We start from the raw sequence: 8,932 nt of genomic DNA on the forward strand, positions 1-8,932 counted from the left end.
GTGCGACAGTAATCCAAACAGGATGTATCTGAAGCATGTATCACCACGGGCCACACCTGGAAATTCAAGGAATAGACAGAATTGGCGCATAAGTTTTAAATGTGTGAAGACACTCCTGGCCACTACAAAATCCTGGGTCTTCAAGTTCAAAGCCAAGTCCAGGAGTACATCTCAGCTGCAAACCTGTGTGTACAGGGGGTGTAACCGCTGATCTGTCTTCCAACTGAACTGAGCCCTTCTGTGTCTCGTCTGGATTACATTTCAATTTCTATGCCCTCATCCAATCCACAACTGATGGCAGATACTGATTTAGGACCAGGATAGTTGCTTCAACTTGGAGTGGAAAGGAATAGTAGAGCTGTGTGTTATCTACACATAGATAGCACCAAACCTCAAAACTCTAGATGACCCCTCCCAATGATTTCATGTATATATTAATGACCAGGGGATCAAAGAGGAGGCTTTCAGCTCCACCTTCTGGGTTCATTTCTCCTGGAAGGAACTGAGCTACTGTAAAACTTCCTCCAAGTCTCATCTTAACAAGACAGCTTAAAATGATGTTACGGATGATGTTATTGAAAGCAACTGAAAATTCTAGCAGAATCAACAGGGGCAACCTCTCTGTCCACTTTCCTGTGTAGTTTATTCACCAAAGCTGTCTCTGGCTGAAATCACACTGAAATGGATCGCAGTTCGTTTTTATGCAGAAACTTTGGAGTTTGGCTGCTATCACACACTCTAGTACCTAGTTCAGGGATGGCTTTACAACCATTAGGCAAGCTGGAACCCTGCTGTTGTAAGCAGCCATTCACTTCCCCCTTCATCCACTTAGCTAGTCCCCTTCTAGCCAGTTTGGTCAGCTAGGAAGGGAAAAGATCTAGAATACATAGAGTGGATCTCACCTCTCCAGGGATCCTGCCCACATCCTCATCCTGCATAAATTGGAATTGTATCAGCTACATCATCCAAATCAGAATCTGAATGATTTTATCTTCAAAGTGCTGTGCAAATTCTTCACAGCAGCCTGTCAAGTGTTTAGCATTTTCTACTTGAGAACCAGAGAACAGTCTTCTAACCAGTCAAAGCAGCTCCACTGGGCAACTGCTTGCAGATGCAATGGTGGCAGTAATTGCTCCCCATATTGCAATGAGGTAGGCTTTCATGTCAATCAGGTTTGTTTGGAGTCTTCTACCAAAATTGCTCTAGACTCCATCCCACTAGTTTCATCACTACCAACTCCCCGGAAAACCAGTGGACTGGTTTGGCTCCACTCCATAAGAGGGGACTCTCAGAAGCAATTGTATCAACCACCTGCCCATTTCTTTTTATGCTATTGGTGATGCTCATTACCTTGGCCCCTTCTAAATTAGGGTGATGGTAGTAGAAAAGGAGGAAGAGAAAGTAAAGAATGTTTAACAAGAAGGCATTGGGTCTGTGACAAATCCATGAGAGAGAGAAATAAGAAACAGTGAATATTCTCAAGGGAATACTGAGCATGAGGAAATAAATATTCCCTTGGAGCCCCAAATCACAGTGCTGTCCCCAAGTTTATTTTGACCTTTGTTTTTATCCACTTTACTGTGACAAACACGTATTGTGCCTTCTGACAGAAGCACCTGAGCATGCAGACACCTATAACTTTTATAAGAAGGACCCGTTTGGGACTTCCTTTGCTGAGACACTCTCAGGGAAGAATCCTTTGACACATCTTTCCTTGAAATGTAAAATCCCTTGACCACCAAATCCAGAAGACACCAAAGGTCTCTCAGATGCATTCTAAAGTAACATTTTCCATGTTCATCCCTCAGGGGATATTTTGAAGAATCTTAAGAGGAAGGATGATTTGGCTTGGTTTTCAAATCAATACCTATTCATTTATTCATTCCACTCATTCATAGCAACCCCCCCCCCCCCCCGCTTTATTGAGCAACAATGAGACCCAAGGCCACTAATAACATATTTAAATACAGTATATGGTAGAGCAAAACTACATAACCCTTCATAATATATATACAAAAGTTATTTTTAAAAAGTTGTTTAATAATGTTTACAAAGTTAAAAAACATTTCAGCCTGTCAAAATCCTTTTTGAATTGTGATGGCCGGAACTGCTGCTGAGTAAGGTTAGGAGACTGGTGGCAAATTCTCACCACCCATTCTGTTGTGGTGGGGGAATCCCAGGGTGAAGGAGATGATAATTAAACCATTTCAGATCCTATTAGTGTAGCACAGTACAGATGACTGGGGTGTAAAAGTCCTGTGGTTTCCTCTATGGAATTATTCTTTTTTTATTAGCATGCATCCTCATTATTTAGAGCCCCCAGTGGGATGGATTTGGACCAGAGTATTATAAAATATTTGGGAAAAAACTAATCCCAAAACTGGCAGAATTATATAATGCAATATTAAATGGAGAAAAAATTCCGGAATCTTGGAAACAGGCATTAGTAGTACTCATCCCTAAAGTCAATAGAGATGAAACCGGCCCAGGGTCTTACAGACCAATTTCATTAATAAATCAGGACGCCAAAATATTGTCAGCAATTATAGCAAATAGAATGAATAATTGGATATATAAATATATTAATAATGACCAATGTGGCTTTATAAAAGGGAAACAAATGTCAAGTTTAGTAGGGAAATTAATAAATAAAATTCAGATAATAAAAAATCAGCAGATAAAAGCAGGAATTGTAGCCTTAGACATATTTAAAGCATTCGATTGCGTGGAGTGGCCAACGTTAAAATGTATTTTGAATAAATTTGGATTGGGAAGTAGAACAATGGGATTAGTGAACCAACTATATTCAGACAGTTACATTCAGGTATTAGTAAATGATGGGATAACTGATAGAATAAAAGTAACAAGAGGGACTAGGCAGGGATGCCCTATGTCACCAATATTATTTGCAATTACAATAGAAATATTGGCAAATGTAATTAGAAATAATAATAAATTAATAGGGATAGGAAAAGACTCAGATAAAATTAGTTTGTTTGCCGATGACACAATTTTGACTTTAAAAGGAATAGCAGATAAAATGGAAATAATAGGGGAGCATATAAGGAGGTTTGGAGAAATAACAGGGCTGAGAATAAATTGGAAAAAATCAGAAATGATACTATTTAACTACACAAAACAAGAAGAGGAAGAATTTAAAGATCAGAGGGATATAAAAATAACTTTAAAAGAAAACATAAAATATCTAGGAATAGTAGTAACTAAGGACCTAAGTGAAATGGAAAGGAAAAACTTAGAGGCATTGAGGAAAGAGACAGAAAAAAAAATTAAATGAATACAACAACATACACTTGTCCTGGTTTGGTAGAATTGCCTTATTCAAAATGAAAATACTACCTAAAGTAAATTTCTTATTTAGAATGATACCCCTTAAAATATCAGAAATTGAATTGAACAAATGGCAACAATTAACAAATTTTTTTTGTAATAATGGGAAAAAAACAGAATAAACAAATGCTATTGGTACAAACCACAAAAGGAAGGAGGACTAGGATTACCCGAAATCAAAAGTTATTATGAAGCAAACCAATTGAGACATGTGGTAGAAGGGATGCTAAACAAAGTAGAAATAAACTGGATGGAAATAATTACTAAAGATATAGAAATGAGATTAGAAAATATATTTTTAAAGGAATATTCAAAAAAGGAAATCAACCAAATGGGAAATGTATCATTAAAAACATATTAACAATATGGAATAAATATAAAAGCCACCTCATTAAAGAGAACTCTAAAATAATGCCAGTGATAATGGAGAAGAAATTTCCTAAAAACTTAAAAAATGTGATGGATAAGGAATTGAAAAGGAAGAAATTAGACAAAATTGGAAGTTGGAGGGAACAAATAAAGGAGGAAAACAACATAAAGGGAATCCTAGGTGATTTAAATATATCATGGCTTCATTGGGTCCAATTAGATCAATGGTTCCAAAATTGGCAAAGAAAGAGCTGGGAAGAAAGAGAACCAACAAAATTTGAAAATATAGTATTAAAAGAACAGACTAAAGAGGGAAATGAATATCCGAAAGGGATAACCAGTATGATATATAAAATATTAATAGAGATTAAAGGTGGGAGGAAAGGGATATTAACAAGGGAAATATGGGAGGAAGAACTGGGAATAAAAGTAGGAGAAAGAAATTGGGAAAAATTATGGAAAGCAAGGCCCCTCAAAAATTTATCAATTAGAATAAAAGAAAACTACTACAAGATAGTATGGAAGTGGTATTTGACCCCAATAAAGATACATAATATGGATAAGAGTTGTTACAACAAAAAGAAAAGAAAAATAAAGTCCTAATTAGAGGGAGAGCAATAATTTTTTTTTATCCAATTGCTACCAGTTTAGAGGGCTAATCTCTGCCCACTTGGTTGCCTAGCAACCAGCCAAGGGACAGCCAGGCTTCAGTTAGGGGACAGGCAGATTTAGGCCTCACTTAGGCTTCTTCCACAGATTATCTAATTTGCACTGGATTATATGGCAGTGTAGACTCAAGGCCCTTCCACACAGCTATATTACCCATTTATAATCTTATATTATCTGATTTGCACTGGATTATCTTGACTCCACACTACCATATAATCCACTTCAGTGTGCATTTTATGCAGCTGTGAAGAAGGGGCCTCATATAATCCAGTTCTGAGCAGATAATATAAGATTAGAAATATACAGTAGAGTCTCACTTATCCAACGTAAACAGGCCGGCAGGATAAGTGAATATGTTGGATAATAAGAAGGGATTCAGGAAAAGCCAATTAAACATCAAATTAGGTAATTGTTATACAAATTAAGCACCAAAACATCATATTATACAACAAATTTGACAGAAAAAGTAGTTCCATGCGCAGTAATGCTATGTAGTATTTACAGTAGAGTCTCACTTATCCAACACTCGCTTATCCAACGTTCTGGATTATCCAACGCATTTTTGTAGTCAATGCTTTCAATATATCGTGAGCCCCCACTGTTAGCCCCAGCTTCTGCCAACCCAGAAGTTCGAAAACATGCAAATGTGAGTGCATCAATAGGCACTGCTTCTGTGGGAAGTTAATGGCACTCCATGCAGTCATGCTGGCCACCTAGGATGTGTCTACAGATAACGCCGGTTTTTTGGTTTAGAAATGGAGATAAGCACCAACCCGCAGAGTCGCACACGACTAGGCTTAATGTCAGGGGAAATCTTTACCTTATCTTCATTATTAGAAAAATAGTTCTTATTCCATACACATTTCCTAGGTTTAGATTTTTAAAATTCAACAGAAAGCTACACTTGATATTGAGCAATAGATAGGAAAGTTAAATGTTTAATCATCACCTACTCTGCCTTTAGTATTGTGATATATATAGAGAATAATCTGTGTTTTCATATTATGCAAAATCTCATGTTGTAGTCTGTAAAGCAGTGGTCCCCAAACAAAGGCCCACAGGCCAAATGCGGCCCTAAAAGGTAATTTAACCAACCTCCACCCTAAACTTTAAATTTAGGGTTGCCCTAAGTATATAATGTCTTGAAGTCACACAACAACAATCCTAATTAACTTGACCCTCTCATCAGCCAAAAGCAGGCTTACACATTGAAATTCTGGTAACTTTAGTAGTAATGGTAAAGGTTTTCCCCTGACGTTAAGTCCAGTCATGTCCGACTCTGGGGGTTGGTGCTCATCTCCATTTCTAAGCCGAAGAGCTGGCGTTGTGCGTAGACACCTCCAAGGTCATGTGGCCATAGGCATGACTGCATGGAGTGCCGTTACCTTCCCGCCAGAGCGGTACCTATTGATCTACTCACGTTGGCATGTTTTCGAACTGCTAGGTTGGCAGAAGCTGGAGATAACAGCAGCCGCTCACTCCGCTCCTGGGATTTGAACCTGTGACTTTTTGGTCTGCAAGTTCAGAGCTCAGTGCTTTAACACACTTCGCCATCGGGGCTCCTTTCTGGTAACTTTAGGTTGATTAAAATTGTACATCATTTTAAATATTGTATTGTTCTTTCTTTTCTTTTTTTGCTGTACAAAATAACATATGTGCATGGTTCATATTTTTTTCAAGCTATAGTCCACTCCCCCAACAGTGATGGACTGTCAACCCTTGGCTTAAAAAGTTTGAGAATTCCTACTGTAAAGATACAGCTGCAATCAAAGGTCCAGGAACAGACCTGGTTGTTATAATAATAATAATAATAATAAAACTTTATTTATAACCCGCCACCATCTCCCCGATGGGGACTCGGGGCGGCTTACATGGGGCCATGCCCAGACACCATACAATATAACAAAATAAAACAATATATCATAACACAATATAATAGTACAAAAATAATCATATACATTACAACACAAATCAGAGCAGACAGGGCGGGCCACATGAACATTTAATTAAAAACTCGGGAGAGAGAGGCATATAAATAAAGAGAACAGGGGTATAAGATGGAACAGTCCAAACAGTCCAAAGGATAAAATCCTTTCCCCTTCCTTTCAGTTAGTTGGCAACTTTAGCTAATAAAGATGCTGCCATTGTTTGTACAATATACATGATAGTGTGTCTTTCAAAAATCCTTACTACTGAAATACTGGCTCTTCAGTTTGTTCTCATATCCCTTTCTGAATTAGGACATAAAATTTAGTTTAGGGAAGCTAGAGAATAGGTTCTGAAATAACTAGGGTATCCAAGGCTCAGGTGAAGGAGTTTTTCTTTTTAGGACTGTAAGTCCCAGTATTACCTAGCCAACTCAGGGGGTTGTGGTCCAAAAAGCAACTTTCCTGAGCTCTGGATAGTCTATACAACTTTTCCATAGGATTTCAGTCTTTCTGCAAGTGTTTGTCAGTAGGTAACAAGACAACCAGTCTCTTCAGTGCTGTTATTTGGATGAATGTCAAAGATAACAGCCTCAAACAAACTGACAGCAGTTCTGCTCCTGAGTGGCTGTCGAATTAAGTCATGCACCAATTTCCAGATAAGCGCATATACCACCTTTCTTATTTATTCATGTGCTTCAGTACTAGGACAACAACCTTGAATGACATGCTAGCGATGATTATGATGATAGCGGATATTTAAGGAACACAGTGTTTAAACAAAGCCTTCCTGTGCTGATAATGCAGGCAGAAACCATATCTGATTTTTAAAATATCGGGAATGTGTCCTCACTAAAACTTGCCTCCGTGTGCTTGGATGAGGACAAAGGAAGTGACAATGAAATAGCTGCCTGACAAAGAAAGCACATATCTATGTATATTTCTGGGAATCTTCTCAGCAAAATAGATATATGGTAGCCTGAGTGAATATAGCTGAAATGATGCATCAAATATTACAACGTGTCATTTTCAATAACAAAGTGATGCGACTGGTACAATATGCAACCACATTAGCAAATTGCAATCATACTCAACAGGGCACTGTGTAAATGCTCCTGTACATCAATTAGACATGTTCCAATAAATATTTTGTGTACATTGGCAGTATATAGAGGTCCTTACAGTGTAGCTGCATCTCCATTCCCTTTCTGAGAACATGAATGATGAGCAATAGCACAATTCAACTTGATGCAATCGCAAGTCCATTTACAATGCCATGACTTCTACAGCAGCACCAACAATAATTGCTGGAAGAGCTCATAATTAGACCAGGCAATTCTAAAATGAAAAACAGGGCGATTGCTCACAAAAGAAAGGAGAGAAGTCATTGCTGCTCTCCAAATTTATATGGACCAGAGCAAGGACTTAAAGGTGTGGTCCAGGCGGGGCATTGGTCATGTCCAAGAGTAACAACTGTTTGTCTGAAGGGACTCAGGCAGGACAGTAGTCCAATAACTGGGTTGTTGTATATCTTTCGGGCTGTGTGGCCATGTTCCAGAAGTATTCTCTCCTGACGTTTCGCCCACATCTGTGGCAGGCATCCTCAGAGGTTGTGAGGTATCCATACCTCACAACCTCTGAGGATGCCTGCCATAGATGTGGGCGAAACATCAGGAGAGAATACTTCTGGAACATGGCCACACAGCCCGAAAGATATACAACAACCCTGTGATCCCGGCCATGAAAGCCTTCGACAACACAGTCCAATAACTGTTCAGAACTAAGAATACTGTTCTTGGTTTCATTTTTGTTTGCTCTTATAACTATTTGGAGGCCACCAGATGGGTCCAACTTTGTGTGATGTTTTTGCAGCTTTTACTGTGAGGAATGCTATTACCTCATCCTGATACTTATTAATGCTACAATGTAGTGCTGAAAATATCTACCTATCAACTTAGGTGGCCCATGAATTTCAGACAATTTTCTTAAGCAAGGAACACTCAGAGGTGATTTTACCAGTTCCTTCCTCTGAAATATAGCCAACAGGGCCTGGTATCCATTGGTAGTGTCTCATCAAACATATGGGCATCCCCTGGGCAACATCCTTGCAGACGGCCAATTCTCTCACACCAGAAGCAATTTGAAGTTTCTCAAGTTGTTCCTGACACGGAAAAAAATCCAAGTACTAACATGAATTCTGTCTAGCTTCAAAATTCAGACAGGATCTGATGCCTTAGGCTATTTGGGCATTTAGTCAGATGATATTTGGGGACTTTATATATTGTTTTATCCTTCCAGAGAATCAGCAAACCAGAATAAACAGCACAAAGTTGCAATCTATAGTGTGTCTTTTGTAAATAAAAAGAATAAAAAAACTAAAACAGTTTCTATGTTGCAATTCCTCCACATACCAGAGTTCACTGGTGGGAGGGATGGCAGAACTGCCGGTCTATTGTGTCCACATTGATAGGAGAATAATTCACTTCCTTAGTGACTGGTGCTCAGTAAGCCAGAATTGGGGAAGTTTTACAATATCTTCGTATTCTCTATGCTATTGAATTCAGAGGGATTGTGAATATGAATCTGCTATAAATCCCTAACTCTAGGTTACCCATTTATAA

The sequence above is a fragment of the Anolis carolinensis genome, chromosome 2, assembly GCF_035594765.1.
Source record: "Anolis carolinensis isolate JA03-04 chromosome 2, rAnoCar3.1.pri, whole genome shotgun sequence".
In the NCBI taxonomy this organism is placed as follows: domain Eukaryota; kingdom Metazoa; phylum Chordata; class Lepidosauria; order Squamata; family Dactyloidae; genus Anolis; species Anolis carolinensis.